General features: G+C 43.3%; 1 long non-coding RNA gene across 1 annotated transcript in view; it reads left to right on the forward strand.

The window, feature by feature from the left end:
• The first annotated feature begins 12,373 nt into the window (after nt 1-12,373).
• LOC115081157 overlaps nt 12,374-24,063 on the forward strand; it is a 196,123-nt gene continuing 184,433 nt past the window's right edge. The window contains exon 1 of the long non-coding RNA XR_003853738.1: nt 12,374-12,484. This is a non-coding gene — a long non-coding RNA (uncharacterized LOC115081157). The remainder of the gene's footprint in view (nt 12,485-24,063) is intronic.

Below are 24,063 nucleotides of genomic sequence, written 5' to 3' on the forward strand. Positions count from 1 at the left end.
CCTAAACCCCTGATTGGATAGATATATCTCCAGTAGAAAGTTTGGAAACACTGTCCTAAGGTAATGAGACCAGCATAGAACAATGGAGCAGTAGTGACACAGGTGATTAAAACAGAAATGATAGGAGAAGAACAATGTGGTAAGAAGAGTAGCTGAAAAAACTCTATGGTATTCCTTGAGAGCTGAGATCATTAGTATAATGGCATCAAAAGCCTGAGGCAACAGGAGAAGCAAAGCAATAGCAGGAGTGGCACGAAGGCCCTGACAAGTGAGGCAAAAAGAATGTGAAGCAACATATAGGCATGGCAAGACTAAGAGTCAGCACATAGAATAGGGAAAGGTAATTTGGAAAGAATCTTGAAGCTAGATGGACTACAGGAGGAAGCACACTAAGGCACCCTGCAGAGTAGGGTGCCTTAGTGTGGCGGCCATCTTTATGATGGCGCCGGCCATCCAGTGCTCCTACCATGTGACAGGGGCCGGCCAATGGCACGGATACCCTGTCACATGGTAAGGGCAAAGGGCCATCGGCGCCATCTTTATGAGTGGCAGTCGACGGCCAGAGAATGGGAGATCACTCCCGGGACCACCACTAGACCACCAGGTAATTTTAAAATGTTTTGGGGGGCTCGGGAGGGTGGGGGAAGCTAAGGGGTCATTTTTAAAGGGTTGGGTGGTTTTTTTTTTTTATCGGGCCATCGGCGCCATTTTTGAGTGGCAGCCAAAATGGCGCCGATGGCCCGAGAGCGGGAGATCGGTCCCCGCGCCCCCACTGGACCACCAGGTACTTGTAAAAAGTTTTGGGGGGGTTCGCGAGGGTGGGGGAAGGTAAGGGATCAATTTTAAAGGGTCGGGCCTCACTAAAAAAAATTAACGATGTGAATCAGAACCGATTCCGATTCACATCACCACCGATCAGATTTGTTTCTCCCTCTAGCCGAACCCGATCATTAAGACGATCGGGCACACGATTCACATCTCTAATGGTTAGTTCAGTGAACTATGAATAACTTATTTAATCAGTTATGGTTCCATCTCTTACTTAGATAACTGTAGAACTTGTAGGGATGTGCACTGATTATTTTTTTCATGTTGTTTTCATTTTGGGTTGTTATCTGTTAGATTTTGTTTTTAAAATGGTTTGGGAGGTATTTATTTCGTGTTTTCCTACTTTCGGCCGGCGTCATCTTAAAAAATGGTTTTGAGAATCTTATATGCATTCAGTTGTTCAATGCCACTTAGCCAGATAAGACTCAAAACCACTTAGGCCTAGATTTATCAAAATGCAGTAAATATCGCATGCGATAGGAAAATGGGTGTGTTTTATGGTAATAGACTGTTTATTGCAACATGCATTATCTTAGCCATCCATTGTTTCTACCATGTGACAGGGGGCAGCCAAAGGCACTAATAGCCCCTGTCACATGGTAAGGGCAAAGGGCCACTGGCACCATTTTGATTAGTGGAAGCCGATGGCCCGAGAGTGGGAGATCACTCCCAGGACCCCCGCTGGACCACCAGGTACTTTAAAAAAGTAGGAAAGTGGCCCTGGCATTTTTGGATATGCATACTTTGAATTCCCTTGCTATGAGTCTGTGTGTTTGTGTAAAGGGGAGTGTCTGGTGAGAGGGGATGTGACTTGGGTGAATGTATGGGGTGACAGGTGGGAGAAAATTTGGTTGGGTGGTACTGGAGAGAAAGAGGCAACCTGGTATGTGTGTGTGTGGGGGGGGGGGTAACCTGTCATCCCACACAGTTACCCCATTCACCCCCACACACACACCAGACAGCATCTCTTTCCCACATGTCACGCAATACAGTCACCCCAGTCACTTCCCCTCTCACTACTCCCACCCCATACACAACAGGCTGTCTTTGTCTCACCAGTCACTACTCCAAGAACTCTCTCTCATCTGTCACCCCCATACAGTCACCCCAGTTACCCTCTCTTGCTAGTCACTCCCACATACCAAGCTGAATCTCTCAACAGTCACCATCTCAACCAGTTATTCTCCACCACCTATCACCCCAATCAGTCAACCCAGTCACCCCCCCTCAAAAGTCATCCCCACATACCAATCTGCCTTGTTCTCTCCAGTCACTACCTCAACCAGTCTCTCTTCCTCACCTGACACACCAAATAGTTCTCCAGTCACTCTCTCTCTTACCAGTCACACCCCACATACCAGGCTGCCCCTCTCACCAGTCACCACCCCAACCAGTCTTGCTCCTATCTGACAACCATACAGTCACCCCATTTACCCTTCTAACCACTCCAAATAGTCTCTTTCCCACCTGTCAGCCCATATAGCCACTCCATATAACCACTCCCCCTCTTAGTCAGTCCCACACACACCAGGCTGCTTCTCTCACCAGTCACCACACCAACCAGACTCTCTCCCACCCACCACCCAATACATTCACCTCAGTCACTCCCCCTCTCACCAGTTACCATCCCCCAACCCAAGCACACAGACAGACACCAGGGGAATTAAAATAATGCATATACCAAAATGCCAGGCCCTTTTCCTAAAATACAAAGGGATTGGCAAATTCAAAATATGCATTTGCAATACATGATTTTGCATTTTTTGACTAGAAACATAATGGTATTAAATATTTATTATATCAATTATTTGCTTATCTTTGTTACCAGGCACTGGCCATCCCCCCCCCCCCCCCCCCCCCCCCACACACACACACACAAATACCACCTTGCAACATTGGTAACACAAACAAGTAACTATGGGAATGCATAACCATAACTCTAGCTAACAAGCTGCTCCCCCAATTGACACTTTTTTAACTGATTGCTAACATTTTCAGTTAGTACGCACTAACATGAAATACTAAATTTTATGAAATTTCGTCAGTTTTGTTTTTGTTTCATGGCACTTCCGAAAAGAGACAAAATAGACAATTTTGTTGCCATTATCTATTTCATTTAAAATGAATGCACATCTCTAATGAGCACTGACCCTGAAGACATAGTATAGGGAATTTCAAACAGAACAAAGATGTCAAAGCCACCAAGGCATAGAATGCAAAAATAGCAAATAGCACAAAGGTATCAAAACTCCTAATGTGTAGAATATGAAAATTGAAAACAGCACAAACTTATTAAAAGCCCAAAGACATAGAGTATGGAAGAAAACAAACAACACAAAGGTATTAAACCCCTCAAGGTATAGATGAGGGAACATTGCAAATAGTACAAAGATGTCAAACCCCCAAAGTGTATAGTGCAAGAATTACAATAAACACAAAAGCCTAGACAGCAAGGCATAAAACCAGAAAAGAGGTAGTGTGGGAGAAGAAACTTTATTTATTTTATTTATTTAACAGCTTTTATATATCATCGTTAAGTGGGACCATCACAATGGTTTACATTTCATATACTGTGATATAATAACATAATACATATTAATAATAAAATAATAAAATACATAAAATAATTATTCAAAAATAAAACCAAATAAAATTATATAAAAATCAATAAGAGCATAAAACATTATTAATAATATAAAATACACAGTAATTACTAAACTCCTAATTAAAGAAAAACTTGCATTTGTTTTCTTTTTTCACATTTTAGTTTTGGAGATAAAATACCCCACTATAACCAAGAAAGACCGCGCCAACCAGTTTGTCAATCAAAATGAAGGGGGAAGTATACTACAAGTACACGTATGTGATGCAAACATTGGTCAGCAGTAGACTCCATATACACAGCGGGATATTATTATTTTTTTTTCCATTGATCGTCTTCTACTGTAACATATGGATCACAATGATTTTAATGATAACAGCAGCATTTTCTCCGTTGACCGATGTTTGCATTACATACGTGTAGTTGTAGTATACTTCCACCTTTATTTTGATTGACAAACTGGTTGGCGCAGTATTTTAAATGTCTATCATGAAGTTGTCTCTTGTTTACTTTAATTTTATTTAGTGTCCATGTTTTTGGTTAATATTTATTAATTCATGTAGTTTTTACATCGTGGTGCAGATCGTAACGTGAGCAATAGACTTCATATACACAGCGGGATATATTTTTTTCCATTGATCGCCTTCTGCTGTCACATATGGGTGCTTTGAGTACATGCCCCCTTCTTCTGATTGACAACTCAGTTGGCGCTCTTTTCAGTGTTTAAATGCCCGGTGGTTTTTTGTTTCCTTTTTCTCGAGTGTATTGGAGATTGAGCTAACTGTGGCAATAAGAGTCCTGAAATGCACAAAATTGTAAGTAATGCATGGCTGCATTAATATTTATCGAGAGTAGTTTTTTAAGACAGTGTGGTTCTGGAGGTTTTTTTACAGTTTTAAGTAGTTTTTGAGTAATGGAGATACATGAATAAAAGTCTAAACTAGTGCGTTGTACCTCAAGAGCTACAGTAGACACATTCTTTGTCCTTGTAATGTATATTTTTAATCATTATTTGAATCCATTTTTACACACAGTCTGCTGTATGAACTGACCGCTACTGCTTGTTAACTCATCATGGCAATATTGTTGACTGACTAAAGCACAACTTTGACTGGCACTAAAATCCAGAGGTACCATCTTATTCATTATTTATTTATTTGGTTTTCCATTTTTTAGGCAATGAATGTCTTACCTTTTTGGTTTTATTTTCATATTTACTTATCATTCTTATTTCTTCCTCCTTATGATTTTTAGTATTTATTAATCAATCCATTTTTTGATTAATAATAGTTTTTTATTGTTTACATCTTCCAGACCATCGGATGTCTTTCATTAACACTTTATCTGAACACTCAAGAATTTTAATTTGATTAAGTTGAGGTAATGCTCATGTTTATGTGAGACATTAACACAGTAGTTTCCCAGATATATAGTAACAATGTTGTATATGATACATGTACACATTTTGATTTCACATCACATTTATATGTTACCATTATATATGTCTATTTTTTAATATGTTTTCTAAGATTTATTTTATTTATAAATGTTTGTGTATCTGTTTGTATTTTGTAGCCCCTGATGCAGCCCCATTGTAAGAGGGTGAAACTCAGCCTGAGTCGGGCTTTTTTAAAGATATTTATTTCTACAATAAAGAATCCAAAAATTGGACATTTTGGCTTCTAATTCTTGATGGATAGTTTCTGGTACATCTTCAGCCTCATATAGCCTGGAAAGTGTGTCCGCCCATATATTCTTGTCCGCAGGACGGTAGCATAGTACAAAGTCGAATCGACTGAAGAAGAGCAACCATCGGGCCTGTCGCGGATTTAGTCGTTGAGCCCTACTGAGGAAGTCAAGGTTCTTATGGTCAGTATATACCGTCACAGGGTGATCTGCCCCCTCAAGCCATTGTTTCCATTCTTTGAAAGCCATCTTAATGGCTAACAACTCCTTGTCTCCAATTCCATAGTTCTTCTTAGTGGAGGAAAACTTGCGGGAGAAGAAAGAGCAGGGCAGGAGATTCCCTTGAGGGGAGCATTGGCTGAGTACCGCTCCTACAGTGAGGTCCAAAGCATCTACCTCCACGATGAATGGACGAGCTGGATCGGGGTGATGAAGACATGGCTGTTGTAGGAATACCTCCTTCAATTTGTGGAAAGTGTGGATGGCTACCTCTGGCCACTGATTAGATTTGGCCCCCTTCTTGGTTAATGCCGTTAGGGGTGCTACTATGCGTGAATAGTGAGGGCTGAAATTTCTATAGAAATTGGCGAAGTCAAGAAACCTTTGCAATGCACGGAGTCCCAACGGCTGCGGCCACTCCCGAATGCTGGTTAACTTGTCCAGGTCCATACAAAACCCTGAGGTAGATACAATGAAGCCCAAAAATGGCAAGGACTCCCATTCAAAGAGGCATTTTTCCAGTTTATCGAATGGACGATGTTCTCTTAGACATTGGAGAACCTGACGAATGTCCATGCGATGGGTCTTCAAGTCTTTGGAATAAATTAGAATATCATCAAGGCAGATGATCACCCCCTTGTGTAACATGTCCCGGAATATCTCATTCATTAAATTTTGAAACACTGCAGAAGCATTGCATAGTCCAAAGGGTATTATGAGATATTCATAATGGCCGTCATGCATATTAATCACCATCTTCCACTCATCTTTCGGTTTTATTCAGACAAGATTGTAGGCCCCTCGGAGTTTCATTTTGGTAAAGACCTTAGCTCCATGCAGTCGGTCCAGTAATTCAGGAATCAAGGGAAGCGGATAACTATCCTTTTGAGTGATTGTGTTGAGCCCCCTGTAATCAATACAGGGTCTTAAGGAACCGTCCTTCTTGGCTATATAGAAAAAGTCTGCCTCTGCTAGAGTGGAAGAGAGGTGAATAAAACCCTGGTCGAGATTCTCTTTTATGCATTTGGACATCGACTGCATCTCAGGCAGGGACAAAGGATATACTCGTCCACAGAGCGGAACTGTACCGGGTAATAAGTCGATGGAACAGTCGAAGGATCAATGCTCTGGAAGGGTCTCCACCTCCTTCTTGGAGAACACATCAGTGAAGCTACTATACTGAGGCAGTAACGATAGGGAGGTGCTGGCCAGCACCAACTGTGGTTGTGGTCTAAGTTGAAGGCAGGTGGAAAAACAGTCTTTTCCCAAGGCTGCAGGATTCTCCAGTCAATGGTGAGTGAATGCTTTTGTAACCAAGGAAGCCCTAGTACCACAGGATGAATGGACCTCTCGAGAATCAAGAAGGACACTTCTTCTTGGTGATGAACCCCAGTCTGCAGTGTTACCAGGGCAGTGCGGGAATTTACCCTTCCCAGGAGAGGGTCTACTTGGATGGAGGAATTCTACAACAGTGGTGTATGGGGTATCACAGGTAATTGCAATTGATGGACTAGCTCAGATAGAATGAAGTTTCCTCTGGAACCTGAGTCGACAAGAGCAAATGTAGTAAAGGAAGCCCCGGAAAACTGTAACATAACGGGAACCGTGCATGGAGGAGCAGGATTGATACAGCCTAGGATCAGCCCTCCTATGACAGCTAGGCCCGGGCATTTCCTGTACATTCAGGACATTGGGCTTTGCCTCTGCAGTAGAGGCATAAGCCAAACCTCCTTCGACGCTGTTTCTCTTCAGTTGTCAGGTGGCTATGACCTAGCTGCATAGGTTCCTCCTGGCATTCCAGCGAAGCTCCAGACATTGTGGGCACAACTACTGGATGACAAAAAGTTGGAGCCAGGAAAACTGAGTAATGACCTGGATTCATTTCTTTAACTCGTTGCTATAATTGGCGATCAATCCGACCTGCCATTTCAATGAGTGCCTCGAAGTGGTCCAGGAGCTCCCGTGCAGCCAACTCATCCTTTATTTGAGGGAACAAGCCTTCCAGGAAGATGCCACGCAGGCTATCCTCATGCCACCCTAGTTCAGATGCCAAGGTGCGAAATTCTACTGCAAAGTCAGCCAGAGTGCGTGAACACTGGCGAAGGTTAAGCAGTTCAGAAGTGGCAGTAGACTGGCAGCTTGGTTCATCAAATACTTGACGAAAGCTCCGAACAAACTGAGGTAAATCTCCCAAAATGGAATCTCCACACTCCCGAAGTGGAGATGCCCAGGACAGGGCTTTACCATCCAGTAAGGAGAAGATGAAAGATGTCTTCACTCGATCTGTAGGAAACTGCTGTTCCTGCAGGGAGAACCTTATGAAGCAGTGATTCAGGAATCCTCAGCACTGCTTGGATTCTCCAGCAAATCGAGGTGGAGCAGGCATGTGAGTCACGGAAGTCAGAACTGCTGGAACCATTGGAGGCGAGGAGGCAGCCCCGGGTCCAAAGGTGGAATCCAGGCGAGTTGCCAAGCGCTCTACAGCAGCAGACAAAGTCTCTAGGCACTGTTGCTGCTGCTGCTGCCGAATTTGTTGAGCCAAGCCTGAAATAGCTTGGAGACCAGATAAGTCCACTAGGTCCATGGTCTTTGCAAACTGTTGTAAATGTGGACCCTTGAGCCGGAGCGAGAGTTGTTGACCGCCTAGAAAACCCCTCAGTGTGACTCGTCTCCAGGAGGTGGCGAAGGTGAGCAGAAGATTTACAAGACCTGGTTCCGAAGAATCAAGCAGGTCGGCCCTCCGAGGAGTGGATAGCCTATGAACGTGGAAGAGCCCCCGAGGAGCTGGTACTCGAAGCATTCACCCAGCATGATAGGAACCAATCTCTTAAAGAGACAGTGTAGTCCAGGCAGAATGTCTGTGGCAGATAGCAAAGAGACGGAGTGATGCTCACAGGAACATGGAGACGCTGGAGTCATGAAGACACAGGAGACACTGGAGGGACGATGACACATGAGACACTGGAGGCACGGCACCGAAGCACAGGGAATGCAGCCTAGGAGCAACAGAGGAAGTCTGTTGCAAAGACCAAGAAATAAAGTAGTTGCAGGGTTTAAAACCTCTACTGTGGTGATGTCATAATCAGACATCATAATCCAGAGCTGGCTTAGCTCTCCAGCTGCAGTCCCCTTGAAGGGACCTAATAATGTGTGTATGAGAGAGCTTGTGACTGTGAGCATACACGAGAGCATGTGAGAATGTGAGCATCCAAGTGTGATGGAGCACTTGTGTATGTGAATGAGCATGTGTGTGGTGAGAGAGAGCATGTGAGTGTGAGCAAGCTTGTGTGAGTGAGAGCATGTGTATGCGTATGTGAGAATAAGCAGGTGTATTACACAGTGTCTGTATGAGAGACCGTGAACAAGGTCTGTGTGTGTAACACCCCATCCCCCTAATCCAGAACAATTTCAGAGTGATTGGAAATCAAAAGTTCCCAGGTATGGCAATCTGGAATTCTTTTTATCCTTATTACTTTTAATTATTGTTGGATGCTATTTGATGTATCTGTTATTTTTACATATTTAAATGGTTTTTTGGAACTCTGGGAATGTTTATATGAATTTAATCTTAGAATATTATCCTATTCATCAGATGCCTTGAAATTTTTTTTTTTATTACTATGGTTTTACTATTATGACTGTTTTATATTTCCTGCTTTTGTTTTATGAGAATTGGTGATGTTTCTGTTTTTCCATTGCTGCACTGCATACAGAGTCTGGTTTCTATCTATTTCTATTTGTACTTTATGGTCACTTTATGCTGCAATTGGTGAGGGGCTATCTGTGGTCTGGTGTGTGACAGAAGTAAGGTATTCTGCTATTGTATAGTTTCTGTATAGGGATCTATAACAGCCTGTCTTGTTCTGTTTTCTTAATAGGAGGTTTATTTGTATTTTAGAGCCTGGTGAAATATTTGCAATGTTGTATTTTCATGGGTAGGATTTTTAGTGTTTAAGTACTGACAGATAGTGCAGTTTTGGTATTGGAGGTTTACTATATTGTAATTGTAGTTCAGTTTATTCATGGCTTTTTAAGGGCTAAGCTCAAATCTAATATACGTTACAATACGCCTAATACCATATGGGATCCCAGTGTCTTTTTTTCAGGGTTTTCTCACTGCCATCACAACTTTCCATGTAAATATTGTTGTAAGTGATAGTTTTATATCAGAAGACTCTACTTTGAATGCCCTTTTTTATGTAAAATCTGTTATTTATGCATAATTTTAATTTTATATGGTGAGAGCTGGAGGAATGGAGAAGCAGAAGGGTATAAGGTTTGCCAAACATCTAGTACCTTTGGACTGGTCCTGAAAGACAGCACCATGCATAGACCCTTACAATTCTCTCATCTTCCACGTCCCCAGGGTGCAAATACTGGGGAAGGGTGGGAAGCAGATGGTAGGGTTCTGAGGAGTGTGGCAGGATTGCCAGCTTCTTAGAAATATCACTGACACTCTTATCTTCCAAGCCTCTGAGCCCTGCCTGCCCAGTTTACCAGCATTTGAAATCATTGAAAGAGCCAGACTCCAAGGGGGACCCTACCTCCTTGCCAACTCAGCAATGTAACCTATGCTATGCCTTAAGAGGAGAGAGGAGAGGGGAGCTCCATCTCTTCCGTCGACTCAAGCAGCAAATTACCTTGAGCTGCCCCTGTAGACAAGCTGGAACGCGGCAGGGACTGGAACCTGGTACAGGCTGGGGCAAGACAATACATAGGCTAGACAGGGAAAGGCTACTAAGGTAGGACTGGGAAGGACAGGACTGGACAAGACACAAAATAAAGAACATAAAGGTCAGAAGGCAGTGGTATAGAAGGCCTATAGGCTGCTAGACATAAGGCCCAAAGGCCAGTAAGCAGAGGCCTAGAGAGGCAACAGAGGAAGATGCAAAGAAAGGTCAAGCCCAAAGGCCACAGGCCAAGGCAAGGTAAGAAGTGAGAGCAGTCCCAGGGGCCACAGGGAGGGTGCAAGATAGCAGATGTTCCAAGGACCACAAAACAAGGAGCAAGAAAGCCCGTAGGCCACAAGGCAAGGTAAGGAGCAAGAAGGCCCGGAGGCGACAAGGCAAGGCAAGGCAAGGAACAAGAATGCCCGGAGGCCACAAGCAAGGCAAGGAACATCGGCCAGGTCAAAGAGCCAAGGGTGTCTCCATGAAGAGGCAAGGGTGAAATGGAAAGGCTGGGTTACATAGGGTTGGAGCTTGGCTGTGATGCAGACACTGAAGAGTAGCTTGGAAAGGCTGGTGGCCAAGCTTTCTGAGAACTCTTGGTGGAGTGGAGGCTTCAAGATAGGCTGGGTCAGGAGGCCCTTGAGGAGATGGCTCTGATAGCTATGAACAGAGATCACTGGAGGCCTCTGCAGGTGGGGAGGCATGATAGTAGACAGAATCAGGATATGATGAGCCTGCACAGCAGACAAAATCATAACAGTATCCCCCCCCCAGACCCCCCCCCCCTCCTTCTGGCCCCCCCTCTGCTTACTGGCCTTTGGGCCTTATGTCTAGCAGCCTATAGGCCTTCTATACCACTGCCTTCTGACCTTTATGTTCTTTATTTTGTGTCTTGTCCAGTCCTGTCCTTCCCAGTCCTACCTTAGAAGCCTTTCCCTGTCTAGCCTATGTATTGTCTTGCCCCAGCCTGTACCAGGTTCCAGTCCCTGCCGCGTTCCAGCTTGTCTACAGGAGCAGCTCAAGGTAATTTGCTGCTTGCCATTTTCCATGGAGGTTATTAGCTGGGTAGACAAGGTGAGGCTTGGCTAAAAAGATGGATATCTGGAAAGGAACCTTCTTCAGGGCACACCGCATCAAAAAAGATGCCTTCTTTTGGACATATGTCTGAAAAGGTGCCCTCTTATGGGCCTATTGTGACTGGAATGGCACCCTCTCCTGGGCATATTGGATCTATAATGTTGCTCTCTTCTGGGCACACTGCATCTGAAATGGTGCCCTCTTCTGGCTGTACAGCATCTGGAAAGGAGCCCTCTTCTGTGCATTTGGGGTTTCTGGGTAAGAGGACTGCTGACTTGGGACATCCAAAAAGCTGAATCTTTGGCATAAGGTGACTGGAACATAGAACCACTGCCACAGAGTGATTGGAGCATTGAACAACTGGCACAGGGAAGTGGAGCATGGAACGACTGGCACTGAATAACAGAAAAAAGAGTTGTTCACCTGTGAAGGAAACAAAATAAGAGCTGTATCCCTGGTTCATGGGATGTTAAGATGAAACCACTAACTCAGAATCCTTGGGTGATTGAACCATTGGTGCAGGGTTTCTTTGAGGCTGGGTGTCAAAATCAGCAACCTGTGCATGGCAGTTGACACTGGGAGCAATGCCTTCCCTCTGGGTGTTGGATGTCGTAGAAAGCTCCTCAGTCTGGCTGCTGTTAGTCCTAGACAGTGCCTCTCTCAGGGTGCTGGAAGTCATGGACAGCACCTCCCTCTGGGTTATGGAAATGGTGGACCATGCCTCCTTCTGGGTGCTGGTCTACAGGACTGGAGTCCTTCAGCAGTGTGGCTAAAGAGACAAACTCCCTCAGGGGTAGGGCAGTGCCAGTAGCATCTTCCTGAATTGGCCTGTCTAAGCCAGATTGTATCCAGGCATTGACCAGTGGGATTAGAGATTCCCTGTAAAGGCTTTGCTGGGCTGCTCCTCCCCAGAAGTGGAGTAGATGGACTGAGCTTCTCTTGAGACCGAGACAGCTGAGGCTGATGATACTTGGATGGGTATAACTATCCCTTCAGTCTGAAAAGGAAGCACAGGATGAATAGACAGCTTTAAAAGGTGTTATTGCATTATTAATGGGCTGAACAGAGCCACCGGACTTCTCTGGAGCTGAAGCAGCAGATGTGGTGGAAACAAACAGTTGGACTGGATTCTGTGCAGTGGAGTTGGAGTTGGTCTCTAAGTCTGGTTCACCCAGAGAGATTTCAGGAAAAGCAGGCTTAGGAAAGCACATCCAGTTTTCCTAGGGCTCAAGGCTGCCCTCATTAAAGGTAGACTGATTGCAGCTGATGAAATTGTAGTTTCCCCTGTTAACTTAATTAACTGCTCCTGACCCAGGATTTCTGCTGATGGAGACAGACCAGAAGTATTTCTGATCTTCCTTTGGCCTTGGGTCGGATTTAGAAACAGGTTTTACTTTTTCAGGTAAGGAATTAGACTCAACTGAACAACTTTTTTTTTGTTTTAAATGTGTCCTCTTATGGGCCTATTGGGTTATCTATGATTTTTAGAAGATCGGTGGCTTTCAGCAGTCCTGTGCTGGGAACCTCTTCAGTAGTCAGCACACAGGCAAACTTTACTCTCTCTGGCCGTGGCAACACCTGTGTGGGCTGAGACAGATTCTACAATACTCATTAACTCTTGTCTGCCATGGCTGTAACTGGAAGAAGCTTTCTTTGTTGCAGATAAGGGGCTAGCTTTTCCTGGGGTGTTTACTTGAACTGTGCCTTTTAAATTAATTTGGTAGGCTGAGGTTTTCAGTGCTGCTGTGTAAGCTGAATTTGTTTTTACAGAAGCTGACTTTAAATTACTGTTTTGTGCTGCAGTTGGGGCTAAATTGGTCTTTACTGAAGCAGAGGTTAAATCAGTGTAGCAATTTCTGATTGCAGGTTTCTGAAAGGCTGCTGGTTTAAGGGTCAAACAGAAAAAGTAGGTCTTTGAAGAGCAGTTACATTCCCAGAAGGGAGTTCCTGTGTTTCGAAGTCTGCAAAATCTGCACACTGGTTCTAAGGGTAGACTTGTTTGCTGGCAAGACTCACATTTCCAGTAACACAAAATAGTTGCCTGACTGGGGGTCTGTGTTTTGAGAGCAAATTCCTTTTAGATGCTACAGGGTTGAAATCACTTTTGCATATTGGGGTTTTACTGATTTTTTTTTTTCTGAGGCTTTCCCCAATACAGGATCAAGGTAGAGACAAGGGGAGTGAGTGGGAAGAATGACAGTATTCTGAGTTTGGCAGTCTGGACAGACACAATGGACATTCTCTAGGATATCCTGCAGTACTGAGGCAGATACATTGAAGTTAAAAAATAATTGAAACAGGACTCGCCAACTGGACTGAGGGTCCTGCAGGTGCCCCTGGAGGTGATAGCTGGCCTCTTCATTCTGCAGAATTTCTGGACTTGAGGTACATCATGCTAGGAGCAGTCCAGGACTACATGGCTGGATGCTGGGAAGGACTAGGGCTGGTCTTCTGTCTAGCCAGCACACTGCCCCCACAAGTTGAGCCCTTGGATTCTGGGGGCCAATAGGTCTCTGCTGCAGTAGTATATCATGGTGAGGCTATGCAGGAAGGCGTAAGGCTGGTCAGACTGAAACAGGGCTGATAGTCTGGAGTAAGGCTGGGAAGGCTAGAAAGTCTGGAGCAAGGCTTGGACAGGCTGGATAGTCAAAAGCAAGGCTGAACCTGAGTAATGGGTACAGGCATAGGATACAGAGCTGGGACTGTGAAATTCAGATACAAACTGGAACTGGGCAGAGACTAGAACTTGGTACAGGCTGAGGCAAGACAATACATTGGTAAGACAAGGAAAGGCTAATAAGGCTAGGACAGGACTAGACAAGAACTCAGGAAAAGACCCAAAGGCAGCAGTATAGAAGGTCCATAGGCTAGTAAGTAAGGAGAGGCCTGGAGAGGCCACAGAGCAAGAAGCAAGGTAATGTCATGCCCAATGGCCACAGGGAAGGCAAAGCCTAGAGTAGGTCACAGACCAAGGTAAGAAGTGAGGGCAGGCCCAGAGGCCTCAGGGCAGGGTGCAAGATAGCAGAAGTTCCGACCTCAAGGCAAGAAATAAAAAGGCCTGGAGACCACAAAGCAAGGAAAGGAACAGCGGCCTAGTCAGAGATAAGGGTAATGTGGCATGGCTTGGTTACATAGGGCAGGAGCTTGGGTGTGGTGCAGGCAGTGTGGAGCTGGGCAAGGCTGGAGGCCAAGCTCACTGAGGACTCCTGGTGGAGTAGAGGCTGCAAGACAGGCTGAGTCAGAAGGCCATTGAGGAATTGGCTCAGATAGCTCTTAACAGCTCACTGGAGGCCTCTGCAAGTGAGCAGGCATCATAGTAGTCAGAATCAATGTACAGTGTGTCTACACAGCAGACAAAATCATAACACCTGTTTGATTTGTTTCATGTTCTGTCACCACCAATAAAGACAAACAGTTGCCATTTTTTTAATAGACATCCCTCTCATGCTTTCTCCCACCCCATGTGAGCCTCAAACTCTTACCACCCTGTATGTCCGCAACCAAATCCCCCTTAGCATACCTTCAGGCTGGATACCTCCCCTGGGAGCAAGAGCAATGACAAATTGCTCCTACCCCACGGATGCAATTTCTCATAATACTGCCAGCCTCTCGAAATTTTGCTATACAAGAAAATGCCACTGGTGCCATTATTTTTGAATGTAAAAGTCTCAAAGGGCTGGTGCCATAGTAGGAAAGGTACTGATGGATCAGGACCAAGTAGATATTGCTTCAATCCTCATGGGGGGGATGCATGTTACCTGGCTTTAAGGTACCATAAATGGATGAAAAATAAAAAAAAAAATCATAACTTTGGTTGGGAGGAAGCCCCCTTGGGTCTCCATACCCATGCCCTGCCTGTGATTATGGTGATGTCCACAGGAGGGCTGGCTACTTTGGTCTTGGATGTGGAGAGGGCTGATTCTGGGCTCTGCCATTTGAAACTGAGTCACCCTAATGTTTTTATTTCTGCAGAATGATAGAACGGTGCCATTGGCAGCCGTAAGGACAAAAGCAGTTGGGTTGACTAGGAGAATGGAAATAGCGGCTTCATGCTGTTACCACTTCTGCTATCATTTGAAGGAAGCCAGATTAAGAAGGTGGCTCCCACTACTGCTGAAATGAGGCTGAACAAGCCCCAGGAAGTTGAGATGACATCAGTGACACCGTCAATCTATAAAGTACAGACTGGGTCACGGTGCCTCTGAGACTGCCACCAAAGAAAATAAGTTGGCATGCAGGGCAAGAAGCAGCTAACTAGCTGCTGCCTCTGTTACCAAGGCTCCACAGGGGGTTGCTGAGACCTGCACTTCATAGAAAATGCAAGCACTGCACGAGAAACAGGAGTACTGTATCAAAACAGCTCCAGACTGACAACGATGGCAGGAACACAGGCTCCAGCTGCTAGGGGAATGATTTCAAAGGGCACTTTTGTGGCACATAAAGTGATTTGAAGAGCTCAAGCCAACTGGCTGAGTTCTGATAGTATCAGTTTGTGAAACAAAAATGGTTGAAAAGAGACAAAGCATCTGGAAGCTGTTGGCATCTAACAGTGGGCTATGAACCAGGAGACCAGAGTTCGAGTCCTGCTGTTGCTCCTTGTGACCTTGGGCAAGTCACTTTACCCTCCATTGCCTCAGGTACAAACTTAGGCCTGTTACCCAGGTAGTGAGTCCATCAAGTTAGGTTGAGAGAGCATTGCACAAATCTCATCTTTGGGCGAGTTTCCTCACTCTGAAGGTCATCAAATCTTCACAAGAGTGCACTGTTCTGTTCATATGTTGCACTCTGAATGTCAAAGTGGCCCCTACACTAATACCTAAACCTCAGCTTGAATAGCTAGGTGGGCCTAATATAGAGGTGTAACTACCTAGTATGAGGGCCTTATAGCTAGTATCTCCCCCCCCCCCCCCTGTGGTGCTAGGCTAGGTTCTCTCTCCTGCAATTTGCAAAAACATTGCAAAGTGTGATAAAGCCATATTGCATGGCTTAATGCAAATGGAAAAAGGTGTGGTTAAAATCCACATTAAAGCTTTGTAAATTGTGAAGCCGGCCCACTTGGCCAGAAATCCCACCCCTCCCCTTTTCCTAATTTGCATCGTACCATGCATTATGGTGGTTTTGCATGCGTTAAAGGTGCTTTTCGCATGCGGAAATGCCTTAATGCATGCGAAAATGCCATATAGCACTTTGATAAATGACCCCCTTAGATTGTAAGCCCTCTGGGGACAGGGAAATACCTATAGTACCTGAATGTAATCCTCTTTGAAGTGCTGAAAAAAGTGTGAAAAGCGGAATATATAAATAAAAATAAAATAATAGGAAAAGTTATTTAAAATAAAAGGAGTTTTAAAAGGGGAAAAAAGCAGATGGTAATGTGGTTTTTCACCTGTCTTTTTAGCTTGCATTTTACCATGCAGACTTAACCTCTCCTATTTAATAGGGTATTTTGTGTGAAAAAAATGTAGGTGATAACCTGCCCTAACCTCAGTGTATCCATATGCAAATCACATGTTAATGAAGCAATTAGGCATTATCCTTCAATGAAGGGAGATGAACAAAAGCAGACAGTTTTGCAAGCATTTTTTCAAAGTGGAAAATTTTAACTCTTAGCACCAAGGCGGAATAAAAGGCCAGGTTAAAGGCTAGTCTGCAGAGCAGGATTTGCTTATGATGAGAACCATGTTTGCCGATCTCTGTAGTAGGGAGAGAAGGAAAGGAACTGTGGGGGATATCCTGCCCTGGGAAAGAAGAGAAAGGAGCAAAGAAAAAGCCACTCAGGACCAGTTTAGGGCTCTTAAAAACAAACAAACAAAAAACTAACTCATTGAAATTGCCTAATTCTCCTAAACGATTGCACATCCCTAATATTAATTATGTCATTTGGGGAATCTTATGCAATGGTTTTATTTTAATTTCCTGTCCCCCAACCAAGATGTGCATTTGTAATTCTTCTGCAAGTTGATTTGGGTAGGAAGCTCCAGGGGAACTGAAAGTCTGAAATTTGCAAGCAGTACTATTTTGTGGGGTGGCGGGGGGGGAAGTTGAGATCCACATATCCAGGTAAGAACATGGATATGAAAACATGATTTCAGATAGGGGGTGAGGGGAGAAAAACAAAGGTTTTTCTGAAGAAATGGTGTATGGTGACCCTGAGGTGAAAGTAGGATTAAAACTCTCCAATAAATGTGATCGTGCGGGTTATGTTCCTCCTCAGCGCTGCGGTTTGGGTTTCTGTCAGTGCTGGTCAGGCTTCTCACCTCCGCTGTAACGGGGTATTGTAGGGAATGGGATCCCTGAAACGCACCGGAAGGCAGAAGAAGGAACCCAAATTGGAGTGACATTCCAGCATGCGGATTCTGCCAAGAGAGGCTGAAGGAGAGCAAGGGCTATTTTATTTCATGCCTGTTCTTGCTGGCAGAAATGAAACGTATTTGTAGGTACCTGTTTCTTAATCTATATCTTACCAAAAGGAGGAGGAGGACTGAGTTTCAGAAGGTCAAGAGAGGAGGTGAGTTGAAGTGTAGAAAATCATTCTGGGATGAAGAGCTTTTCAGCCGTACTTTTATCAGTTCTGTGCAAGTCACATCTGGCTTTGTGTATCAGCCTTTATGTGTCAATAAGTGATTTCTCAATTTATAGAGTTATTGCTTGGTTGGAAGCCCCCTGTATAGGAATAACCTGGTTCAGCATGTATCCGTGGCCAGAGGATTTGCTTTGTGTGCACCTGATGAAAGTGACCAATCAGCTTGTGATTGTGCCCTTTAATGCTTATTCAGGTTGAATTACTACAGACAGGACATGGCCTCCTCCTCTTCCACCCTCAGATTTTTTTTGGACACAGCAACTCAAAATACAGACAGATTCCTGCTCCCTGCCATCCAATCCCTGGCAAAAGGATATTATAAAATCCACATTAAAAACTTAGCTATTTAGTTTTCTATTTAGTGGGTTTTTATTACTCATAGATTATTTTCATGCTATTAATTTACTGCAACCTATGCTATCTTTTTTTTTTTTTTTTTTTTTAATATGTGAGTAAAGAAAATCCATTAAAAAAAAAAAAAAGTGTAGCTTTTACATGGGCTTTATTGTATTGACGTTTGTGTGAGAAGAGAATTCAGTATGGGAGTTGTCCCTTGTGCTGATTTTTTTTTTTTTAATGAGTTTGAAGAATTCCATATATCTACATATAGATACAGATATTTCTCTATCTACCTATGTATATGTGTGTATATTATATGTTTTAAATCTTCAAATGTCACTTTCCCTATCTATCTAGATTAAAGGGAAAGTGTCTTTCAAAAATTGAATGTAACAAGTTTATTTTAAAAAGGTTAGGAAATTCACTGAGAAAAGTGCCAAAGGTGAGAAATTTTAATATAAGTAAATAAATATTGAAGATTGACATGAGACTTTTTAATAATTAAAACTGCTTTAGATAAAGAAATAAAGTAAGATAAGACAGTAACCAAAGAATAAAGCTAAGGTTTATTTTGGTAGATACAGAAAGCAGGTTAAGGTTTAAAATCCTAACTGAAGCATGGAACATTTATGGGTATATTTTTATTGGGCCGCATTCGCCAAGCCAATTTTCGACAAGGTCCGGCCACACGCTTAAAGGCCAGTAGGTGCACAAATGCCGGCCTTCCTGCAAGGGATGGACTTGGGGGCATGTTCTGGGGAGGGGCGGGTTAGGACAGCGCTATTGTTTGCTGTCCCGGAGCCTCACGCACCAGCCAGCTGCCAGCCCGTACAACTTACATCAGGCCGGGCCCTGAAGTAATAGGTAGGGTGAGAAGGAGAGGGGAAGGCAAGTTCCCTCCCAGTCCGCTCCTTAATTGGAGTGGACTGGAAGGAAAATGGGGAAGGCTGGGATGCATCACCGCACGGAAATTGCACGCGTTCTTCTTTTAAAGTCTACCTCTATGGGGGTCATTCTCTAATGCTATAGCACGCGAAAAAGGACTTTTCGCACACAAAAAGCCCTTTTTGCGTGCAATAGCTAGCTTGGGGCGGAGTTGGCCCCGGAAGAGGAGGAGTCGGGGCGGCACCGGGGCCGACGCTGTGGACACATTGCTGGCGGCGAAAGGTAAGATTCCTTATCGCCGCCAGCTTTGCGCCGAATAACTACACCGGCGACCTTAGAGAATCCAGGCCTTAGTTAGAGATAGTCTGCCCAGTCAGTAATTGTGCCAGCAGCAGTCTGGATCAGTATACTATAGAGAGAGGTTATGCTTTAAGAAACATTGAACTCTTAAAATTTTCACGATTTACAAGTCAAGGTAAAAGAGAACTTTACCAGAATGTTAAGAATGGAAGGATAAAACAAACAGTTATGAATATCACTTCAAAGGGAAAAGAAAACTGAAGAATTCACAGGCCACAGCTTGAACTCAGAAATCATAGAGAATAACATGTTACTCTTTTCATTATTATTAGAAGCAGAAATACATGTATGGCTCAGCTGAGTGGGAAAGTACACCTGCTGAATTTTAGTGTTATATTTTGTATTTTTGTTTTATTAGCAAGCTTTATAAAACACTGAAGGTGTTCAGTAAATAAAATATTCACTGACCCAGATTTATAGAAGAAATTAACACAAGTGTAATCTTATTTATTTCTTAAAATTTGTATACCAGGATCCTAAAAGAAAATGGGCTACATCAGAGAGAGAGAGAGATCTGAAGACTTTGCATGCCAACACACCCAAGCAAACATGTATGAGCTATGCTCAAACATTTAGGGGTAGATTTTATAATTTTGTGCGAGCGCGTACTTTTGTTCGCGCACCAGGCGCGAACAAGAGTACACGGGATTTCAATAGATACGTGCGTATCCATTAAAATCCGGGATTGGCGCGTGCAAGGCTGCCAATTTTGGGCAGCCTGCGCGCGCCGAGCCATGCAGCCTGCCTCAGTTTCCTCCGAGGCCGCTCCGAAATCGGAGCGGCCTCAGAGGGAACTTTCTTTCGCCCTCCCCTTCCCCCCCCCCACCTTTATCGCTGGATTTACGCCTGCCGGAGGCAGACGTAAATCTGTGCAAGCCAGCGGGCTGCTGGCGCGCAATCACCCGACCCGGGGGCTGTTACGGAGGGCACGGCCACGCCCCCGGAATGCCCCTGGGCCGAAACCATGCCCGTGGCGCCGCCCCCGAAACGTCGCGTCACCCGCGCCATGCCCTCGAAATGCTGTGTCATGACCGCCAGCGCCCCGGCACGCCTTTCCATGCAAGCCCCGGAACTTACGCACATCCCGGGGCTTGCGCGCGCCGCCAAGCCTATGCAAAATAGGCTCGGCGAGCGCAGGGGGGGTTTGGGGTAGTTTTTCGGGGGGTACGCGTGTATCCTACGCACGTACCCCTTTGAAAATCTACCCCTAAATATTCTGCCCAGAAAAAATTAAGACATATGCTAAGCTATAATATTTTATGGCACAACTAAAGATAAAACAAGGCACATCTTCAACACATGTATCACAAATGTTAAAGGTGAATTTTAAAAATGATTTGCATGTAAAAATTAGCATATACGCACATACATAGCCTCTACTTACATGTTCCGTATTTTATAAAAGTCTAAAATACATGTGCATGTTCACTTTCACAAGCACATACAGTAAACACGTAAAAAAGGTAGTTTACGGTGGGACCAACAGTTATTGTGTATATTGCTATTGTAAAATGTACTTACATGTATACATTTAACACATTTTTACACCTCCAAATTATCTAATGAACGCACATATATTTTTAAAATAGATGTGTTAAATATGTGCATTCAATGAATTGGTATACATGGTTTCACTGCATGCATTTGTATATAAGCCTACATAGGCATGTATGTTGCAGGGTGTGCATTCATTTCCTATGTATTTGTAATCTGCAACGTATAGGGCCATATTCGTTGTATTCGTGGGGAAGCGAAACGTATCGCGATTTCCCCATGAATACAACAAATCTTCACTGAATTATTCGGCTGCCTAAAGGAGCCAATTTAAACAACCCCTCCCCCACACACACACACACACACTCCTGACCCCTCCAAGACCTACCAAACTCCCTGGTGGTCCAGCGGGGGGTCCAGGAGCCATCTCCTGCACTCGGGCCGTCTGCTTCCAGTAATCAAAATGGCACCGATAGCCTTTGACCTACTATGTCACAGGGACTACCAGTGCCATTTGTCAGCCCCTGTCACATGGTAGGAGCACAAGATGGCACCGGCCATCCATTGCTCCTACCATGTGACAGGGGCTGACCAATGGCACCGATAGCCCCTGTGACATAGTAGGTCAAAGGCTATCGGTGCCATTTTGAATACCGGCAGCCAAGTGTGTGAGTGCAGGAGATGGCTCCTGGACCCCCCGCTGGACCACCAGGGAGTTTTGGTAAGTCTTGGAGGGGGGGTCAGGAGGATAGGGGGTTGTACTTAATTCAATTTTAGCCGGGAAACGAATAAGAATTAACGCATATATGTATCGGGGGCCCCCCTTGCCGAATGCAATGTATCTGTTCCCCGACGAATATGAATCCCGAATGCAACATATGGCGTCCCTCTGCACATCCCTAGCATGTATATCATGCACACATTATAAAATACTATAGTAAATATATGCACAGTTATTTGAAAGTTATCATCTTATAGAGTAATACCTGAAATTTTCTTCTAATACAGTTCTATTAAAAATAATGGAGTTCAAACTAAAAAATTGAAGTGAAAGAAGTGAGGGAAATGTTTAAATGCATACATATCTGATAGCAACTCTGTGGTATACATACTATTAGAAAGGAAAAGAATGGGAAAAGCTTAAGATTTTGTAAATTCCATTACAAATATAAATATAGGTTTAAAAAAAATGTGTTAAGTTTTATATAACTACATTTTCTTACCAGGAGCTCCATATATCTAACATACTTATTTTGATTGCAATATCTCTTGCAAGAATAAGAGATAAAGAATATAATTTAAATATTAACATCTGTGGAATACATCAACTATTGTAAAAGAATGGAATCTCTCACTCTTGAGCTTGGTTTAGAGTATGTTAAATAGTACAAGTGATCAATGGAGGCCCCAAGGAGGTAGGTGAATGACCAGTGGGGCTATTTAAAAATGACAGCATACTTGTAAAATAGCACAAGATTAAAAGGTGAGGTGAGAGAGATTATTCTAGCCAAAAAAGTCTTTCAATAAATGGAAAAGGTATCCAAATGAAGAAAACAGGAAATAGCATAAACACTGGCAAGTTAGTTGAAAAGCATTGATAAGGAAGACAAAGGCAGTATTTGAAAAGAAGCTTGCTGTGGAAGCAAACACTCATACTAAAAACTATTTGGGTATATTCAAGGCAAATAGCCTGTGAGGGAATCAGTTGACCATTAGATGATTGAGGGGTAAAAGGGGCGCTAAGGGAGAACAAGGCCATAGCAGAGAGATTAAACTAATTCCTTGCTTCTTTCTTTACGTTACTAAATGTATAGATAAACATTTATTTATTTATTTATTTAGTTAGTTAGTTATTGGTTTTTATATACCGCCGTTTATCAAGATATCACGTCGGTGTACAGAGAACATAATACATACGCCTAAGCTTATACATAAAACAAGATAGTAAGGTTTAGCTATAAGCCTAAACATTATACATTAAACAAGTTAATAATGGTAAAACTATTATAAAGAACATCTCAAAGTTGGGGAGGCAAACATTGGTTAAGCTAGTTAAATATGCGTAGCAAAGTGTAATTAATAGGAAAAACAACTTAGGATATTACTTAAGAGTAGCTTAAATATCTACATTGGAGAAAATACTTTAGTAAGACGGGGAAAGATAGGGAGTGGAAAGGTAGGATAAATTTGCATATAAAGGAGATATTACATATCTCCTTTATATGCAAATTTACCTCATGTGTATTCATTGTGGGTATCCTGAAAACCCAACTGGCTTTGGGGTCCCCAGGACAGATTTGGGAAGCCCTGCCTTAGATAGTAAGTTCTCATGGGCAAAGAACTACTGCAATGTTTCCCAACCCACTCCTGGAGGCACACCTAACCAGTCAGGTTTTCAGGATTGCTACAGTGAATATGCAGTAGGTACATTTGCATATTCTGGGACTCCAATGTATGCAAATCTATCTCATACTTATTCATTATGGATATCCTGAAAACTCAACTGATTAGGAGTGCCTCCAGGAGAGTATTGGGAAACACTTCTACTATAACTGATTTGTAACTCCCCTTGAGAATGGGTTTGGAATAATTAAATCCAAATATATCTCAGTCAGTTCTGTGATGGAATGTAATGATTTGTAATAGCTATACAGAAAAGTGTTATTTTGTTAATAGACTAGATGTCTGATAAGTGGTCTGATTCATAGGTTGGCAGTATATCTAGGTTTTTTTCTTTTTTTTTACCTGGCAGTTTCCTTATGCACCTTTGGACTTCCAATTCAGTTTAAACTGACCTCTCTTTGATTACGGCACTGTGAGCATTCATTTATAATTGCTCAGGAGGAAATGTTTTCCCATCTATTTTATATCCCCTCCCAACTCACTAAGCCCAGTTATTGCAGTAACAGTCTTCAGCTTCCCAAGATGCAACATAATTCCATCCATAGCTTTGCTATCAAGGGCCCTAAAGCACAATGAACAAGAAAATCTCCAATGCATTATCCCCAGCCCCAGCTGACCTTGAGGAATCAAACCCAGCTCTTCCACATGGCAGTGTGCAGAATTGACACTGAGCCACAGGAAGGTTCTTATTTGTGTTAAAAAAAAAAAAAAAAAAAAAAAAGTGTTTTTAATTTGTGATTAGACTTGTGGCGAGGCTTCTCATTCATCTGTTTAAGTCTGTTGTGATGGGAATTTTCTTTTTCTGGCCATGTGCTGACATGAAGAACTTTAAATAAAATGTTTAAAGAAACAGTATTGTGAAAATTTTAATACAGGAATACTTTAAGATCAAACAATTATGTTAAAAATCTGAGGGA

This window comes from Rhinatrema bivittatum, chromosome 1 (genome assembly GCF_901001135.1).
Source record: "Rhinatrema bivittatum chromosome 1, aRhiBiv1.1, whole genome shotgun sequence".
Classification (NCBI taxonomy): domain Eukaryota; kingdom Metazoa; phylum Chordata; class Amphibia; order Gymnophiona; family Rhinatrematidae; genus Rhinatrema; species Rhinatrema bivittatum.